General features: G+C 40.3%; 1 long non-coding RNA gene across 1 annotated transcript; it reads left to right on the top strand.

Annotated features, from left to right (window-relative positions):
• The first annotated feature begins 275 nt into the window (after positions 1–275).
• Positions 276–7648, top strand: LOC144369016 (uncharacterized). Its single transcript, XR_013428428.1, has 3 exons — positions 276–373; positions 4216–4273; positions 6849–7648. It is a non-coding gene; the product is annotated as an uncharacterized LOC144369016 (long non-coding RNA).
• The last annotated feature ends 12408 nt before the right edge of the window (positions 7649–20056 follow it).

Raw genomic sequence — 20056 nt, 5'->3', positions numbered from 1 at the left:
AGCTTTTTGGAGTGTATGTTCCACAGATTCTATTTCTTATGTTGTCGAATCCAGCTTAACAAGGAACAGATACGAACCTGTGAGGAGTCAGAAATATCAAGGAGCCTCTAAAAGAAAATTGTTTTTTTTTTTTCTCTCAATCCAACCTATTTTTTACTGTCTTCTCTGTTCTTAATATTCCATCCTGATTGATACGCCCTTTCTTCATTTTCCAACCTTCCTTTTGTGGCATTAGTTGATCCCTAATTTCTACTGTGATTTTGTTTTTTCTCCTAGGTAAAGCTGATCACCACTATCCCCTCCTTGTGGCTGGAGGGGTAGTTCTGTTGTTTGCTGTAATCATCATCATCATCATCGTCATTTCTTGTTACAGGTGAGTAGAACAAGCACCCCAGTCTGGTTTGCCCTGAGTCGCTGCGATGTTACAGGTTCTCTATCAATAACCCAACCATTTGTCAAGCTGTCTGGGCATCCACATACATTTCTTTGAATACGGCTCTTACTCAAGGGAGGAGGCCTTAATATCAGAAGCCAAAGCCAGACAGAGTCATTCCCTGAGGGATGGGCGGAGCCGGCAGCCTGCCTGCATGTTCCCCATCTCTCACCCCCTCCTCCAAGGAAATAGCTGCCAGTGAAGGCGTGTGTGTGTGTGTGTGTGTGTGTGTGTGTGTGTGTGTGTGTGTGTAAGAGAGGATAGTGCCTTAACTTAAGCACTCATCAGATATCTATTGTGCAAAGTGGTGAAGGAGATGTAGGGAAGCTCCCATTCTAATAAGCTAACAGTAAACTTGAAGTGTGGCGTACTTTCTGAACAGTGGTCTAGATGCTACTGTTAAGAATCACTGAGGAAGAAGAGCGGGAGGCTCACCCCGGGGAGTGGGCAGCCATGTTAATCAGCAGCAGCTTCCTGCTACTCATGGTGTGGCCCAGGGGATTTTCTTAGCCGGCCCTTTCTTCTCCAGACTCTCCGTGTCTGCCGACCCATTTGCCTAGCACTGGTTGGTCCTTCTAGAATCACACTGGGTTGGAATTATGCTGTGGGCCAACAACAGTGGTTGGAGTGTGTGTTCTACAGATTCTACAGGAGTCTGTGGGGATAGGCTTGCTGAGGGGGAAAGGGACTATTCTTTGCATGGTCTCTTATAGGTCTGTGATGGCACAGATGTGCTTGTTGGCTGTGCACATTTCCATCTCTGCTCCACTCCCAAGTAATGTGCAGCTCTTTAACAGGATTGCCAGGAGGTTTCTGCATCTCCTCTGCATGTCCTTGACCTTTGCCTCTTCTGCCACGCCCCTGCCCTCTCCAACCTGCCCTCCTGTTCTCAGACCATCCTCTCTCTAAGCCATTCCTAGTTCCTCTTTTGTCGTCCTCCTGATTAACACTGTTACCCTCCCACTGCACCCAGAGTAGTTTTAACCTCATCAGCCCTGTCACTGAAGGTGCTCGGCTCTCTGACTGCAACTTAATTTTTGTTCATAGTTTCTACCTTATTTACTTTCTCTAAAATTCACAAATTTTTATTAAAACTATGACATTTATTCTTTGAGCACACCCACTCTCTTTCATTTGCTATGCTCCCCGAATGCAGTTTCCCTGTATTTGCCCTTAATCTTGTGCATTGTAACAGGCAAGACACCAGTCCCCTCTGCGAGGGCTGTCCTGTTTCTCTGTCCCTGGGATAGACATGATGTCACCATCCAGAATCATCTTGCACTCCTATTTGCTACTCCTCACATCCTGCTTTGTATTTTAATTGTATTCGGGCTTGTCTTCCCTACTGGGGCATTCATAATGGCAGGACTGTGTTTTGTTTATGTTCTAGTGTTGGATAGCATTCAGCAGCTAATCTTCCCAAGCCGTGGAGGGTCAGTGATCATCTGCCTAATGAAAGGGGGACAGGGCCAGTCCTTTCACCTTTCTCTGCATCGTGGCTACCCTCGAGTCTTTCCCTGACCAGAAATTAGCAAATGGAGGCAGGGGCCCCAGGTTAGTGTCCTAGAGGGTTTCTCTACTGCCTTACGTTGGCTGATGAAAATGCAGACCGGGCAGAGAGAGTCTGGGGGAATAGGCAGCGTGACTGAGAGAACGCGGGGTGGACAGACCTCTGGAGGGTCACAGGTGTTGGACAGGACAGGCTTTCCTTCATGAAAACACTTTGCTTTCACATGAGTAGTTAAACTGAACTGTGGAGTCTGCTGTCCCTCTTGGGTCCAGGCGATGGGAAGATTAGTGGACGCGAGTGTCTAATCAAGGGTGAACTCCACAAAGCAAAGGGCACGGTTCTTCCTGCCTTGTCTGGTCTCCCTTTGTGGCTGTTACTTTAATTCAAAATGTTTTGGAAAATGACCCAAGGGTTTCACCAATGACCCCTGAACCCTGTCTGTCCAACCATTTGAGATAATCCCTCAGCCTCAGATGTGCAAGTCTGACTTCAGAGGGGATGCCCGTCACCTGCTCCACGGGCACTGGAAACGGCTCCTCTGCCTGGGTTGGTAGGGGTCAGAACAGCAACAGTAAGAATGGAGCATGCTGCAGGTGTGCAGTGCGGGTGAGCACCAGGAGAGCCAGCTTGTGTTCTGGGCACGGACACCTGTGTCCTGGGAAGAGCTTGAATCCTTAGGGAAACGTCAGACACGTCTCTGCAGATTGCTGTCAGGGCTTGTGCTTAGGATGAAGGTGGCATCTGGTTTTCCCGGCACCTTCCTGGTTTCAGCATTTCATCCCAAGGAGATGCCTTAGTCCCCGGCAAATGGGGACAGCTGGTCAACTTAGATCAAATGGTGATGTTCACTACCTTTATTTTACAGACAGAGGACTGATCTTTTGAGATGCAAAACACTCAGCCACATAGAGTCTGATTCCAAGCCCAACCTTCTCTTTCATTCCTCATGTTGCATGCTCCAGGCTTATTTCAACACACAGACACAGCGATCCGTCTGGGAAAGTTAGCTGTATGTTATGAGATAGACTTGTGCCACGTCATGGTTTAATTAAAGATCAAAGGTCATAGACCTGTGCCTTGGCTTCCTCATCTGTAAACAAAAGGTAATAATAGTAGCCTTATGATAGATTCCTTTGAGGAATAAATTATGTAATTTATACAAAACACTTAGAAATGAATTTTGCATGTAGTAAATTTACACAGAGAATAAGTAAATGAAAGAATAATCAACATAAATAAGGATAATAATAAGTAAATTAATGCCTATAGAATAAGATGAAGACTGTTAACATGGTAGAATTCCCAAATTACTAGAAGAGATCATTAGAATCAATATCCACCACTGAATAACTTTTCCTTGAAGAGTGACTATCACGTTTTCAAGATTTTTAATAAGGAATTGAGATCGCATCTTACAAAACACAGAACAAAACAAACCTCTATATTTTTGCATGGAATCCACCTCTTCCGTTGTTCAACAGGAATCTTTGCTTTAGGGAGATGGAAGAAGAGAGGTTGACTTTCCCCAGAATAATTGTCTTCACACTTGGATATGTTATTTCTCCTTTGTTCAACTACAGTAGCCTCTTCTTTCCTTCTCTTGTGTTTGCTCTTTTAAGATTTCTCCAGAAGTTAGGTTTCATAAGCGTCATTGGAACTGTGGAGAGTTTGTGGAGTACTATGGTTGCAGATGGTTGCCGGCCACATCAAAGTGACTCTGGGAGAAGGGAAGCCTCAGAGCTGGGCGGGGGGGCTGAGGGCCGATGCTACCTGTAATGTAACGAGTCGCGTGATCCTTTCTCTCTGCACCTCCGTTTCCTAACCTGTTAAGTTTAGAGTTTTGATGAGATCTGAAGAAAATCATCCATACAGGTTATATAGAATAACACCTGGAAGGTTTTATAACACTGAGCTCTGTGAGTGCAGTCACCTAAGAAGTTTCACTGTTGGCTTTCAAACATGTTTTAATCATGAGAATCTCTAAGTCCAAGATTCCATGGAGAAGGCTGGAAGCCCTTCTAACGTGGGTTCTCAAGGAGAGTAATTACCATGGACACTGCTGGACAGCTGCGGAGCTGTGTGCACCCTCCAGGGAGTGTGGGAGAGGTGTGCAAAGTGAGTGTCAGCCACTAGAATGCTGGACAAATACGTGTGGAGCACCTGTGGCTGGTCACGAGCACATGTTCAGTAGGGCACGTGGGCTGGGGACACGCCGAGGGGCACCATGCTGGACTGCAGCGCCTTGATGTTCCCTGTTGACTGTGTGTTTTAGAAGGAGGAGGAGACAGAAGTCCACCCCATTTAAAGAGTCCTGGGATACAAAGAGTAAGGTGAGTTCACCTGGAATTGTCATTTCCCCCCTCTTTCATGCTTTATAAATATCTTGTAAAGTCCGTCTATTTTGCAGCTATGGATCTTATTTTTTGTTTTATTTTTAATAACCTGGCAATGCAGTTGATAATTTAAGTACCAGCTATTTGAGGAAGCAGCTACTCTCTGTACTACTCTATTGATGGCTTTTGACACCAAGTTTTTTTAAATATCAATATGAATAAAGAAGCAATTACACCGACACAGTAAGAATCAACCCTGTGCATTACCGAAATCCGCACTGGTTTTCTAGGGCTACTATTACAAAGTACACAAACTGGATAGTTTGAAACAACACACACTTATTCCCTCATGACTCTGGAGAGTTGAAGTCCACAAAGAGGTGTGAGAAGACTGGTTCCTTCCTGGGGTGAGATGTTCCAAGCTTTTCTCCCAGCACCTCCCGGTGGTTGCCTGCAATCACTGGCTGTCCAAGGCTTGTATACACGTCCGATTCTGCCTGTCTTCACCTGGGGTCTCCCCTGTGTGTGTCTGTGCCCCTCCTCTTATAAAGAAACCAGTCATCTTGGATTAAGGGGCAGCCTCCTACCCCAGTGCATCCTGATGTTCACGTCACTAATTTTATCTGCAAGGATCTTATTTCCAAAGAAGGCCACATAATGATGTTTGCAGAAGGATGTGAGTTTTATTCAAACCAGTAAAGAACATAACATTATTTTGATGTCATAAAGACATTGTGATGATTAAATTAATCTAACCTACATTCAAGGCTCAGAAGCAAAGTGTGCATATAAAAGGACATAATACATGATATTTGTTACTATTATTACCTTTAATTAATTATGAATTAATGAATGCTCAAATTACATTATAAACCTAAAGAACTTTCTTGTGGGTTGCAGGAGTCTGATGAACTATTAAAATTTCCATCTCGCTCTACTTTGCTACTGCGCATATTGTTTAGTTAAAGTAATAGAAACTTTGGAGTTTGTAGATAACAGTGATGTTTAATTTCATGTTCATTGCCTCCGGCGTATGTCAGATATTGCTCTCTTGTGCACATATTATTCTGTTTATTAAAATTCACAATCCAATGCTTGTGTTAGGATTTCACACACAGCATGAGAGTCTGATAAGGTAGGGCCTTGGGGAGGTTATTCATGGGTGGAATCAGTGCCCTTGTAAGAAGAAGCTTGCTTCCTCCTCTCTGCTTTCTGCACAAAAAGCCTGGACACAGGGAGAAGATGGCCACCCACAGATCCAGTAGGCAGCCCTCGCCACACATTTGGTCTTGGATTTCACAGCTCCAGAACTGCCAGAAATAAATGCTTGTTGTTTAAGACACTTAGTCTGCGCTGTTCTATTACAGCTTGCCTGAGTTGACAAAGGCAAACATTTTCTCAAGTGCTATCCAAAAATCACATTGATTTCTTTTTGCTTTAATTATTTGCACTTGAATTTAACACGGCTAAAAAGTCAAGTACTTAAGCACCCAATACGGGTGCTTCAGACTTCTTAATAATCTATCAACTTAAGATTTTCTGTTATTAAGCAGTTACTCTTTGCAAGTCAGATGTGTCTTTCTGACTGACTCACAGCTGGCTTTATGGCACCAAATGCAGGCTGCAGCGGCTCAGCTCCTCCAGCTGTTGCTTGGCACACAGTGGACGCTGCCCGGCCAGATCCACTTAGTGGCTTCTTTCTCTTGTTCCTTGCTATTTGCCTGCTAAAGTCAATCCAAAGGAATATTTATTGTTATGAATTTTGAAGAAAGGAGGATGCTTTAGGACTATGTTAGGTCTCCAGTTCTTCCAGGCTTTATAATAATGGTATTTATTATATCGAGGACAATTTAAAACTTTGATAGTAAGAGGGACTGTGAAGGATGAAGAGGATAGAGCTATTTGATCATTTTGCTATCCCTCACAGGTGATGTAAGTAACAAGGCACCTGGATTTTCCTCCTGCTTTCTTCTTGCAAACACCAAAATCATTCTAACTTTTGAAACCACTCACCAGAAGATCTCTCTTGCTTCTCTTTCCTCTCTCTCAATTTTGCTCTTTCTCACACCTGTATGTTTTGTCACATGTGCACATTCATCTTGTCACATGTGCACATCACTTGATTAAAGTAGAGAATATTAATGGTTATGTACCATCAGCTTGAAGGAGAAAGTTTGTTGCACAGTTCTTTCATTGTGTTCAGTTGATTATTGTTAAAGCTAGGACACTGTGTACTCTAAGAATAGTTACTAATTAAGGCATCATTCAGTAGACATTGATGGATGCCCACTGTAGGGAAATACCAACCTACTTTTGCATCTAAAAAGGAAATTCATAGCACAATACAGCATTAAAGATCTGGATTATGTTTATGCTGCATCTTATTCAGAATCCGATAAATCAAGAAAGTGATTTCTAACAGAAGTTCTATACCATGGAAGGAGTGTTTTAGAAATTACTTGTAGTGGAATTTTGGCCTACATTATGGTTCAATTGAGAGATTTATGCTGAATATCTTTACTAGCTGATGAAACACACTGAATGATTGATACCATTGCTGTTTATTTTGTAGGCAGCCAACAACTACAGAAGCCCCATCTCCACCACTCAACCCATGGAAGACACAAGGGAGGACATCTATGTCAACTATCCTACCTTCTCTCGAAGGCCAAAACCTAGAGTCTAAGCTTTTCTCTTGATATCATCGAACTAATGAAGACTATTAGATACATGGATCTTCATAATTTCTTCCTACCACCCAATGACTGTCTTGATTCCAGTTGACGAAACTTCTTTCATTGGTAGAGAAAACACTGCGTGACCTAGAGAACATCCTGAACAGGAGTGCTTCAGGACCCCTGAGTCATGTTAGCTCCTACATAAGGGAAACTTGCTGGATCAAGCCACAGAGGAACAGGGGAGACCAGACTTGAGTGAGCTTTACTTACCAGGGCTCTAATGTTGTGTCTAGAGTTAGACATGGCCCTAAGCTGGTTCAGACCCCCTCCCACAGCAGTGGATGCACTTTTCTGGCTTTGGCCTAACTCCCATGCTGGCTTTTCTGTGTGCTTTCAAGATGGCAGCCAACCACTGAAGTCATTTGTGACCCTGTTGGCATTGGATGAAGTGTTTGTTTTTTTTAACACAGCAAACATATTCGATTATTTGCCTGTCATTAAGCAGGCATTGTGGTCATTAAGGTGAGATAGCTTACCTTAATTAAGGGTTCACCTGTAAGAGCTGGAGGTGGGGACAAAGCGCGTGAAAGGGCGATTCAGGGTATTAAAGAAGGAAAGGAACCAGGAAGCTGTGGTTGTTACTAAATGTTGACTGCAATGACATTCCAAGACATCTCTTACTAACCCACTAAAAAGTGAAACCAGGTTAGTTCTCTCTCTCTCCTCTCTTCTAGAATCTTCTCTATCATCCATAGTTCAGAAGAATACCTGGCAGCACAATGAATGAAGTCAGAGAAAGATAAATGTGACAGGGTTAGCATTTTATTTTCTCATAGAAAATAAATTTATCTCTGAATCTATGTAGAATTCTTGCCACCATCCTGGGTCTAGCCTAATGAGCAAGTGTGATAGAGGGTCCAAGAATAAATAATGTAAATACTTTTAATATCGATTTTTTTCTTTTTGCTACCTTTGAGACTTATATTTAATATGCAAATTCTCTCAAAATGGCCAGGAACTTACACATTAAGTTCTCTAAAAATAATTTTGTGTGAAAACTTGAATACATGAAGAGAGAACATGGTTGGAAGTGGTGCTATAGGGTTGTAGGGTAGAAATTTGAGCCTGGAGTCGGGAGAGTATGGAGAGGAAACAGGAAAGGAGGGAAACTCATCGGGGAATAAAGTACAAAGGGAAATGTGGGCTTCCCAGTTTGGACATTTACCCTCGTTTTTATTATCATTGCTTTAGAACTTCATATTTGGATTCATGAACTGTTTCCATGAGTTTATCAGCATAACCCAGTGGAAAGGCCGTTTGCCGGAAAACACTCTACCGTCACGTTTATCCAAGATGCTAGGGCCAAATCCCTGAGTTCACATTGTGAACCAATTTAGCACCATTTATAAAAGAAGCTGTTTCTTTTTCTCGTTTAAAATGATCTGGAAGATTCTGATAACCAAATTCTCATTGATTAATACAGGTGAGAAGTAAAACATTTCTACAGTCTTAACATGAAGGACTATAAATCCCTTCAAAAGAAAATAGCTACTGGGCTGACAGGCTTTCATGATGAACCACTTATGTGTGCTAGCCCCCAGAATATCTGAAACTCATCTCTGTCTCCCTATTTTAAAAATTTTTTTAAAAATATCACACTTAAAATATTTATGGGCAGTATTTACTCTGTCCTTTCTTCTTTCCATGGGAGTTGGGAACCTCCTGCAGCCTGCTGAAGTTCTCTACTGCCTCAGCTCTTGGGCTGAGGAGCTTCTTCCCCATTTCCTTTTGGAAACCCTAGCCAGGCACTGTCCTCGCACTCTCTGTAATCTCTGTAACGCCACACCTGCAGCACCAGGTCTTTGAACTCTCCCCTCCCCCCTTGTTTTCCCTCGAATCTGTGCTTACTGTCCTGGGTGTTACTAGGAAAATAGATCAAAACAGATCCTCAGAGTAAAGATCAAGATGGGAATTAAACTATATTTGTGGTTTGTTTTTTTTTTTTTTTTTTTTTGCAAGATGCTGCTTTGGAAGCGAGATGCAGTCTTAAGATTTTTGTCTGTTTTACATGTATAATTTATATTGGTACATAATACAACATCAAATAAAACCTATGCTTCCTTTGAATACATGATTTTAATATTTACATTTAAAATTACCAATTAAGGAAATTAGGGTGGCATTGGCGGTATAGTGGTGAGCATAGCTACCTTCCAATTGAAGAAATTACTATTTGATAATATGGTAGGTAAGTGTGTTAAATGTCATTAAAGAGGATTCAGTTTATCAGGGAAAGAGCACATCTTTAATAAATATAACTTACAGTAACTGTGTATTGATTATATTATTATCAGAGAGACTTTCAAACTTTGTGTACAAACCTTTATGTATCCTGAGAAAATAGAACACAAAATTCTTTCATGTATTCATTCTTTCTTTTTCTTTTCTTTTTTTTTTTTTTTTGTGGTGATGGAGAGAAACATGAGCCTTGTGCATGTCAGGCAAGTGCTCCGCCACTGAGCCCCACCTCCAGTCCATAGTATACGGTCCCTCAACTCACACTCAAGTTTATAGATTGGGAGAAGTAAATGAGATTATAATTTTTAGTTAGGAAAAATTCAAATTTATATGATGTTTTAAGTAGTTCAGTTTATTAATAAAGTGCTATCCATATTTAAGTATGCTGAAAATCAATTTAAAAGACAAGTACAATAAAAATAATTTTATTAGATTTGCTTTTACTTTAAATATCTAAATGCTATCGGTTTTTGTAAAATGTATCAAATAAAAATTTCCAGGACTTTGGTTCACTTGTCTAGGATGTCTGAGGCCCTAGGTTCAATTCCCCGTACTGCAAATAATAATAATAATAATAATAATAATAATAATAATAATTACAGTTGTATTATAGTAATTTTTCAAATTGGGAAAGTCTACATTTTTAATTAGCGATAACTTTAATCCAATGCTTCTCCTAGATTTTATATAATATGCTATATTTTGTACCGCTTACATGGAATTTCAGTGAGATGCTTATAAAGTATAGGTGTAGATGCTAAATTGTGACAACAAGGTTAACCTTTTCACCATAATGATATGAAAATATCTTTGAAGATTGTAAAACTATAATATGAACATGAAATATCACTGGCTTATTATAATCATTGGTTTGGGTCCTATTAAAATGTAATGTCTAGAAGGTGCTGACCTTCACATTTAGATTTTGATATCAGTTAATGTATATTTTCATTGTTCTGTTTATTGAAAATATTCTAGTAACCCTCTAGGATCTTGTAGATCTATCTGAAAATTAAAAACAATTTGCTTTCCTTTAAATTTTCTATTGCTGTGATCCAACGAACTTCTAGAATCTACTGCAGTGCTTCTGAGGGAAATTTTATAGATCTTCAGGGTTGGTTTACATATTATATTTTTCTGGGTTCAAAGCACTAACTATGTTGTAAGATGATGTTAGAAAAAGTCTCATTTGGGGTGGTAATCCCAATCCCAAATCTGGGACGATCCTGCCTATTGTTCTTGTTTGATGAAGTTATATCGTTACCTTAATTAGAACACTGTTTCCAGTTATTTCAGATTTTCCATTTGTTGGCCATGCAAATGTTTGCCTTCATTTATTGTATTTTGTTGTTCTGAATGAATAAAATGTAGTGCACCATGATCATCAGTTTCATTTGCTATCAAAGAAGAGTAGGGAAAAATATTTCTACAGAATAAAATTGACCTTCAGAGTTAAAAATGCAGAAATAAAGTTTTTATATTCTGAACAGTTTGTAACATCTATCTCAAAGCAACATTCTGTGTGTTTTATATGCAGTGGACCAAAGAACTATAGGAAGTTTTTTTTAATCCCTTTTCTCTCTCTTTCTTTATGGCTTGATAAACCTCCATTGCGTACACATATGACATTTTCTTTATCCATTCATCTTCGGGCGGGCTCCAACACTGGTTCTGTTGCTTGGCTTTTGTGAATCTTGCTGCTATAAACACTAGGATGCATGCACTGCCACAGTGTGCTGCTACTTTATACAAAGGAGTGGGATAGCAGGGTCAAATGGTCGTTTCATTCCCAGTCTTTTGAGGAATTTCTATAGAATTAGAAATATTCATAAAATTTATATGGAAAAATAAAAGACCCGGAGTTTCCAAAGTAATACTAGCAATAATGGAGACGCTGGAGGCACCACAAACCTGATCTCAAATTATGGTTCAGATCTATAGTAACAAAATGGAGATGCTGGAGGCACCACAAACCTGATCTCAAATTATGGTTCAGATCTATAGTAACAAAAGTAGCATGGCGTGGGCATAAAGACAGACATTAAAACCAATGGAATAGGATAGAAGACACAGAGACAGATTCATATAGAGACAGTCCCATGACAGGTGCCAAAAACATACACTGGAGAAAAGACAGCTTTTTAAACAAACGGTGCTGGGAACACTGGATATGCACATGAAGAAGAGTGAAACTGGATCCCTGCCTCTCAACCTGCATGAAAGTCAAAAAAAGTGCATCCGTGACGTAGGAATCAATGCAGAAACACTGAAACGGCTGGAAGAAAAAGGGTCAACACTCCAACATAGTGGGGAAGGCACTGACTTCCTTACAAAGATTCCTAAATCTCGAGAAATAATACCAGGAATCAATAAGTGGGGTAGCATCAAATTAAAAAGCAAAATAAACCGGAGTGTAGAGAGAGAGCCTACAGAATGGGAGAAAATCCTTGATAGCTACTCTTCAACAGGGGATTAAGATCCAAAATAAATAAAGAACTAAGAAACTTAACACACACAGCAACCCTCCCCCAAATCACCCAATCAATAAATAGACAAATGACCTCAACAGACATTCTTCAGAAGAAAAAGTACAAATAGCCAACAAATATATGGAAAAATGCCCAACACCTCAGCAATCAGGGAACAGCTCAGGCTACACTGAGATTTCGTCTCTCTCCAGTTACGACGGCAGCCGTCAACACAAACAATAATCAATGCTGTCCGATGTGTGGAGAAAAGGAATGTTCTTGCGATGTCGGTGGACGGCGTGTTGGGACCACCTTGGAATGGCTCAGGTATCGGACACTCTGGTCAGGACACACACTTTCAGGGCTGTTATGTCCCATGAGATAACCAACACCTTGCCACACCTATGTTCCTTTTCATGCTTGTTAAGCTCCTTGTTCTGGATCTCTGCCTTTTTATGAAAACAACACAGCTATGTCCTTTGGCTCATATTGATAGGGTATGTCTTTCTGCCACCCTTTAATTTTAAATTATGTGAGTCTTTGTATGTAAAATGAATTTCTTATGGACAACCTATAGTTAAATCTTTTTTAAAAAATCCACGGTGACCATCTGTCTTCTAATTAGTTAATAGTTAGACCATTCAACTGTAAGTGATTATTGACCTAGTTGGAAAATGTCTACCATGTTTGTGACTGTTTTCGATGATCACACCTATTCTTTGAATTTACATCTTCCCTCCTGTTTTCTTCCTTCCATACTTTTAATTGTCCCCCTCCCCCCTATGTAACTCTGTTTTTTCCCTCAATATATTTTATTTGGTGTTCTCTGAGCTTCCTGATTCTACGGCTTAGCGTCTCTCATTAATTTTGGCAAGTCTGTAGACACTATTGTTTCAAATACTGTCTTCCTACATTCTCTTTCTGGGATCCTGATTATGTGCTCGTTTTGAAATTATTCCATCGCTCTTGGATGATCTTTCTCTTTTCCTGCTTACCTTTTACTTTCAGAAGTTCATAGTGACCAGTCACAATCGAGGATCCCTTTTGTCCGCTGTGCCAGGTCCAGTGATGATCCCAAGGAAGGCAGTGTTTGTTTCTGTCACTGTGCTTCTCATTTCCAGCAGTTGATTCTTATTTCTTCTTAGAATCCCTTTCTCTGCCTACGCTACCCATCTGTTCTTGCTGTTGTCTAGCTCCTCCACAGAGCCCTTAACCTGTTAAGGATGATTTCCATGTCTGAGGACTCTGACGTGAGTCATCGCCTCTCTGGTCCAGGAATGGCGTGGTCCCCTCACACCGGAGCTGGTCTTGCCGGTGAGCATGCTTCACAGCTTTTTCCTTGAAAGCCAGACCTAGCGTATGGCATATTGGGAACCGAGGTGGATAGGACTTTGGTTTGCAGACTTACCTTAACCTGACCGGATGCTGGACTGAGTGGAAGTCCATCACGGCTGTAGGTGCTAAATACTTTCATGTCCCTCTGGTGTCCTTGTGGTTTTTGTTTATGTGCTTGGTTTCTTTTCTCTCTCTCTTTTTTTCTCTTTCCCTTTCTCTTCTGTCTTCCCTACCTACTCCCTGCTCAGAGAGGCTTTCTGTTCCAGTGCCTTCCTCTGTAATTCTCTGCCGTTGTCCTGGGACCCTGTGGCCGTGGGGTGAGTCACCACAGTGGAAGGAGAGCGTCTCTAATCTCATAATCAAGAGTCAGGCTGTCAGTGGGCCTGAGACTGCATTCTCTTGTGCTGTAGCTTCCACCTGCCCTTCACTTGCATCCCAGTGCATCCCCTTGAAAGCCTAACCTCATTGACTTACGATTTTTTTTAATTTTACTTTTTCTTTCTTAGGTGGGACAGGTGGGCTGCAGGGTCTAGGACTTGGCGTGTGAATGGGTGAGGATCTTTTCCCTGGGAGTAGGCCTTTGTTACTGAGAAGCTGCTTGGCTTATTTCCTGAAGCTTCCCCTTCGCCTGCCAGAGCTGCGAGATTTGCCCTGGAGCCTCGTATTGAGAACCTGGTGGGTGTCCTGGAGGGGAAGCTCATGCAAGTGGGGAGACCCTTCAAGTCTCTAGAGTTCACAAGAGGTTTTACTCCTACTCATGACCAAACGGCAGCAGTTCAGCTGACTCGCCGGTAAGCGCTCCTGCAGCCTGGGGTTCCAGGGCTCCACCTCTTCACAAGCAGAATGCTTCCTGTATCTCTCTGGATTTGTCTATCACTCCAGAGTTTTGGGGTGCCTGCGTTTTCTGGGACCTCCTTCCTGTAATAGGTCTAAGAAAGTCACAGATTTTCCGTTAAGAAAGCTTTTGCTTGACGTGAGCTCCGCAGCCACGTCTTGCAAGCTCTTTACACGGTGGCAGTGAACACGCAGGTCCTTCTCCACGTACTGGTAGGAAGTGTGGGTGTGCTCTCTTGGCTTCTGAGTGGTCTCGTTGCCCTGACTTCTTGACACTGCACTAGGATGGCTGGACACTGGACACTGTCCCATTGACTTTCTAGTCTGTGTTGCTCCTTGGCCCATTTTTATGAATGGGCGTATTATTTATGGTATATGCAAATCAGATACATATTTATTTTAAAAAAATAAACACAAAATGAAATATAGGAGACAATCTGAAGATTAGCATGGGATCATACTCAGTTTTCCTGATTATGTTTAGGTCAACATTTTTATTATAAAATTTTCTGAGTCCAAAAAAGAAGCAAAGGTAATAAAAAGAAAATTTGTCCAACGTCACAAAAATATGTCTAGTCAATACAATCAACAAAACGTAAAGCAGATGTAGTCAGTAAAGCTCACTCACCACTGAGCACCAGATTTCAGGAACTGTTTTTAGAATTCTGCTAAAACAAAACAAACAAAAATGCAAGTCATATTGCAGTATTTTGCTGTATTTGATATTAATTTATTTTAAGGTTTAGTTACACAAAAAATAAATAAGCATTTGAAGACTTCATGATAAGGAGGCAAAGAAGTGAGAGCAGGGTCCAGAATCTTCCTAGTTTGCGTACTACATATGGCTATATAACATACTACTGCAAAACTTTACAGACTGATCATTGAATGATTTCTCCTGAAACTATACCCTACTTAATAGGCGTAGTGTTAAAGTTGAACATTCCTATTAGTGTCAACTAATAAGCCACCAGAAAACCTCGTGCCCAAAATATGTCACCATCTCTTCCAGATTAGGAAAAAGCATGAATAATAACAAGCAGTAAGAATCACATCATGCAAGCTTCAGGGAAATGTGGTGTCCGTGGAGGAGCACACAAAGACAAGTGTGATCTACTCTTGTCTTGGGTTCTACTTGAGGGTCAATAGCGACGATCTGAACTAAGAGATGTCATAGTATTCTGATATACTAAAAATAACATTCCAACCCCAACTCACTCACCCACTGAAACATGGTCAAATATAGCTTCCACTGGGATTGTTAGTTTCCAGTGTCAAACACCATGCTATAATGTCTCTTGGCTGTAGTGTCTTTTAGGTCCCTCTGTATATCGCATCTCGGCTGAAGGGGTCGGAGGCACAATGTCCCACGAAGCAGGGAGTCACGTTCTGCTGGTGAGTAGAGTGCACATTGTGTCCTCTGTGTCATGTAATGCTGGTTTCACCTGAGATACCAACTCTCACCCCCAAGAAGTCTAAGTTGTGCACATATTGAAGACATCAGTGAGTATTCCTTACCATTGAATTCCTAGTCATGTCATCTATAAATTCTAAACTTAAAGCAGTCCTCCTTCACTTTCTTTTCCCAGTCTAATTGTGCCCTTTTAAATGGAGAAAGCTGTCCTCTTTCATTGCTCAGAAAGAGGGTCAATTAGGTACGGGGAGCAGTGGCCCTACGGGAGGGTGCCGAGTAGAAGATTTTAGATATGTTACTTATCACGTTTTATTTATATTATACTTTGGAGAGTGAGATGACTGGTTAGAGTGAAGTGGGTTATTTCTAGGCAGCAGCCTTAATATTTATTTTTTGGTGGAAGGTGTATCAAGCTCTAGCTCTTCACTCAGCTCCCTGAAATGTAATTAGATTTGTTTTTAAAAAAATAGACACCTTGAAAACAGCTGGCACCTCAAAATAACATTTCATAGATACTGGAACAAGAAAGGAATTTATTAAGCCGAGTGGTCCTCAAAGCACCTTCAGTGAACAGGACCAGGTTACATATACCTCTCCACAGGGTGAGCTTCTTAAGGGAGGGAGCAAATCTTGCTTTCGGATCCCTGCAGCGCAAAGATTAAATTAATGCTCTTCAGATTGAATTTTGAAATAGTATTTTCTCCTCTGACCGCCTCACAATGGAAGTTTGATTTATTCAGAGGAGTGTTCTGTATTTGGAATCGGCCTCTGTAATTCACACGTGTGTAGGAAGTGGCATGAGTGAGAATATCCATATGTATATTGGTCTTACATATAAGTTTGTGTTAAAAGAGGAAAAGAGGGTTTTTTAAAAAATGATTTAAAAAATGTATAGCATTCAAACAGCAGGAGATGATTGGGAATTTCATTAGACTCTACTGTGTAATAATTTTCTGTGATTAAAACCAGTCTATTCAGCGGAGGAGAGGAGGAGAAATTCAGAGAGAGCTCTGAGAAGTGCATCAGGAAGCTGGTGTGACAGTGTCTCCGGCCTTCCTCACGTCCCGTCTCTAGCCACCTCTGTGTCTCCTGCGGCGGCCACACGCCCTTCCCTTCGCCTCAGAACTACTCTTGATATTGAAGTACGTCAAAAGGAATTAAGGGAGGAAAGAACAAAGACTGAGAGAGGTGGTAGATGCTTCTTCCATGTCTGAAGACGACAAGATGAACAACTCAGTAAACAGCGACTGGCCCTTTGAATCAGCGCCTGATAGCCTCAACTACCTACATGTTGGGATAGTTCATGTTTCCACGAGTGTTTAAATATTCAATCCAGTTCTTGTTCCACATTTATTTTAATAATTCATCATATGGGTACCAAAATTAGATAAACTTGTCTAGCTTGGAAAAAGAGAGAGCTGATTTCTTTGTACATTGCAAAAAATAGCAGAGTAATTGCTTTGGGGCTGTGCCCTGTGACATGTATTTATTAAACATCTCCTTTGATGTCAGCTCCAAGCCTGTATAGACGTTTACGCTCTTTTCAAAGACACGTTTTTCAGTAAATATAGTCCTTGTAATTTTAATGGTGACAAAAGGGAAAAGAAAATCCACCAAGTCCATATCACCAATTTGTTACAAATGTGGCATAAAAGTTCATATTCAGAATAAACTGTATTTTGTTCGGCATCAGGAAAGCCGGGCTGTTTTCATTCTCGTTGCTTCTCCTGGGTATTTTATAAACTTCTTCTGGCTCAGAGGATGGAAAATCCCATACGTTGTTCATGACTTTGGTTGGACCCACCCACAGGAGGACACGTTAACAGGACTGAGTGCCGGATCCAGGGTGCATAACTGAGAAAGCCATTGTCTAGTGTTAGGAGGTCCCCACTCTCTTTAAAGGCTTGAATCTCTAGGAGGAAAGAAACTTGTAAAACAAATTCATCTAATAAAGTAATCAGGAAACCCAGCCAATGCTGTTTGAGAAACGGATTTTGTAAATGTACTTCTAGGCAGGTCTAAATCCCAGGGATAGAGGTTGATCACAGGATAGAACATAATAAGGGAAGCCACTGATTGCTAAATCAAGGAGCTGGTGAGGACAGTGTCTAATTGCATGCATTTGCCAAATATTTATTTTCAATATTTTTCTTGTTATTAAAGAGTGATAGAGTGTTGGAAGAAAACCCATTATCTAGTTGTATCCCAAAATAAAAGTCACTTACATTCTCTGGCTATCTCTTCACTACAAAATAATATGTTGATCTCTAACGTCACCTTCAATGTAATATGCTATGATTCCACCAAACCAGATTCAACATAACAGAAGTTAAATTACATTATAACATAGGGTTGGGAAAACACTGGAAATACATAATAAATCCTCAGTAACCTTACATTTAATAAAGTGCTTTCTTTTACTTTATTTTGAAAATAGCAAGCTAATAAGTGAAGGAATAAGTAACATTTTAAAGGTTAGCAGAGCATGATTGTCAGAATTCTGTTTAATTACATAGTTACATGTCATCACATAATAACAGAAATGTAAGAAAATCATTTAATATTATAGTGCTAGCAATATTAAATAACCCATGGGTTTTGTAAAACCACCAATTTAGTTGTTCAAGGTCTCAATCATGCAAAATGTTGGTATAAAGTAATATTTGGAACTGCTTTACCTTTTTTTAAAGTGGTGAAGCAAATTTTGATATTGCACAACTATAAATTTTCTTCCTTGTTTCAATATCATTTGTATATTTCTTGGAATTATATAAGAATATAAGACATTGAGAACAATAGATTAGGTTTATCAATTAAGGACTGATATATGTATATAGGTATATACATATATATGTATACTATAAATTCAGAAGAAGGTAATTCTTCAACTATGTATTTCATGTATTTTAATCAAGGGGAAAAATCACACAGACATCTTTAAAAATAATTGAATTTCCTAATTTTATTATTGCCTCATTATTATTTTCTGTTCTGCCAGAAATTCACACTTAGGTTCCAGGGACAGCTAATCCTTTGCATTTCATTCCAAAAAAGTGGCCCAACTAGTATTTAAGTACAGAATTCCCCGGGCTGTCATTTATTTGGAATAAATTAAAACTGAAAATAAAGTGTGCCCGATCATATATTTTCCAACAGAAGAAAATTTGTAATGGGCGTTTTATTTCTTGATAAGGGCTTAATTTCCAAGGCCATTTTAATCAAAATGATCATCAATATTTAGCCAACCACAAATGACATCCCTTTATAATGTACAATATACTATTTCACAAAGTATACATAAATTAATTAAATAGAGCTTTACAGAAAGCAAACATATATAACTTAATACAGTTTGGAGATTCCTAGAGATAAAAATTTTGCCAAGAAAAGGTAAATTCTATGTGGATCTAAAAAGAAACAAAGATAACTACAGTGGAACAGAAGAGTGGGTCAAAACCAAAATGTGTGTGTGTGTGTGTGTGTGTGTGTGTGTGTGTGTGAGAGAGAGAGAGAGAGAGAGAGAGAGAGAGAGAGAGAGAGAGAGAGAGAAAGCTAGGAGCTGGGGTGCAGGGTGCTGAGATGAAGCAGCCACTGCAGGTCCGGGGAGTGTCAGGGAGCGGACTGACTCTAATGTAGCGCCTGGTGTAACGGAAAGACAGAGTGGCTCCCAACTGGAAAGAACCGCACACTCCATTACAGTGGGGCTCCTCCCACATGTGGAGCTGTAGTCCCCCTCCTTCCATTCTTCACACACACACACACACACACACACATACCCACACACACACACTTTTGGCAAGTGTTAAGCATTGTTTCTTGAACTATGCAATAGATTTGTGAATCTGGATTTGAGTCCCTGAATTACTATTTCATATTGCCCTGTGTTATCAGCTTCTGATTCGTATTTACTCTCAAGGGTACTCCCATCATTTAGTTCTTCCTTTTACTCCCTTTTCAGCACCTCTGTCAAAGAGTCAATGGTTGGGAACCACCATAGAAACCCTCTCACGGTGTTTTCTTAGAGAGAAATTCTACAGGGACTTTGAAAGATTAAGTCATATCTCCATCTTCTTCTTTGCCTGAATTCAGGTTTTTAAACTTCGGCTGTGTGGTGAGAAGCAATGCTTTTGAGACTGTGGGTCTCTGGGGGGAATTAGGATTAAGTTCCAAGGATGGCACCCTGCAGAATGCCGCAAGCCGCCCTGCTCTGCTGGGTGCAAGGTTCTGCATCTACAGAAAGGGTGGGTTTCATGCTCAGTCCCTCATCACACCGTAGGTGGGAAACAGAAAGGAAGTTAGTTGTATTAGCTACTAAAATTGGGCCCCAAATAATGATTACAAAGCTTATATCCAGTTATTCTCCTGACAACCAGGATGTGGAATACAGACCTGGGAAATAAACATAGAAGAAACATTAAAAGAAATCCTCAGTAGGTAAATGGAATTATTAGAAGGAATATTTCTATAATAAATGAATTTTTTCCTCTCCATCAAGTATTCACATGATAGTAAAACCTTAAATCAGGGGAAAATGTCTGAAAATTACAAGTTAAATATGTTTTCATGTTATTTAGTAAGTAATTTTAACATAGTTCTTATTTATACAAACTTCAGTTAATTTAAATAATTGCTTAGTGAAGTTTATAAGGAAAATTTGATGTGGAAGGTATTTTTTTTGTGTGTAAGGTATTTGTAAAAAAAATTCATCTTTCAAACTTCTTTTGAGAATAGAAGATTTTGAAGCTCTCATGAA

This window comes from Ictidomys tridecemlineatus, chromosome 12, assembly GCF_052094955.1.
Source record: "Ictidomys tridecemlineatus isolate mIctTri1 chromosome 12, mIctTri1.hap1, whole genome shotgun sequence".
Lineage (NCBI taxonomy): Eukaryota > Metazoa > Chordata > Mammalia > Rodentia > Sciuridae > Ictidomys > Ictidomys tridecemlineatus.
The sequence above is the reverse complement of the archived record's forward strand: the minus strand, read 5'-3'. Positions and strand labels throughout refer to the sequence as shown.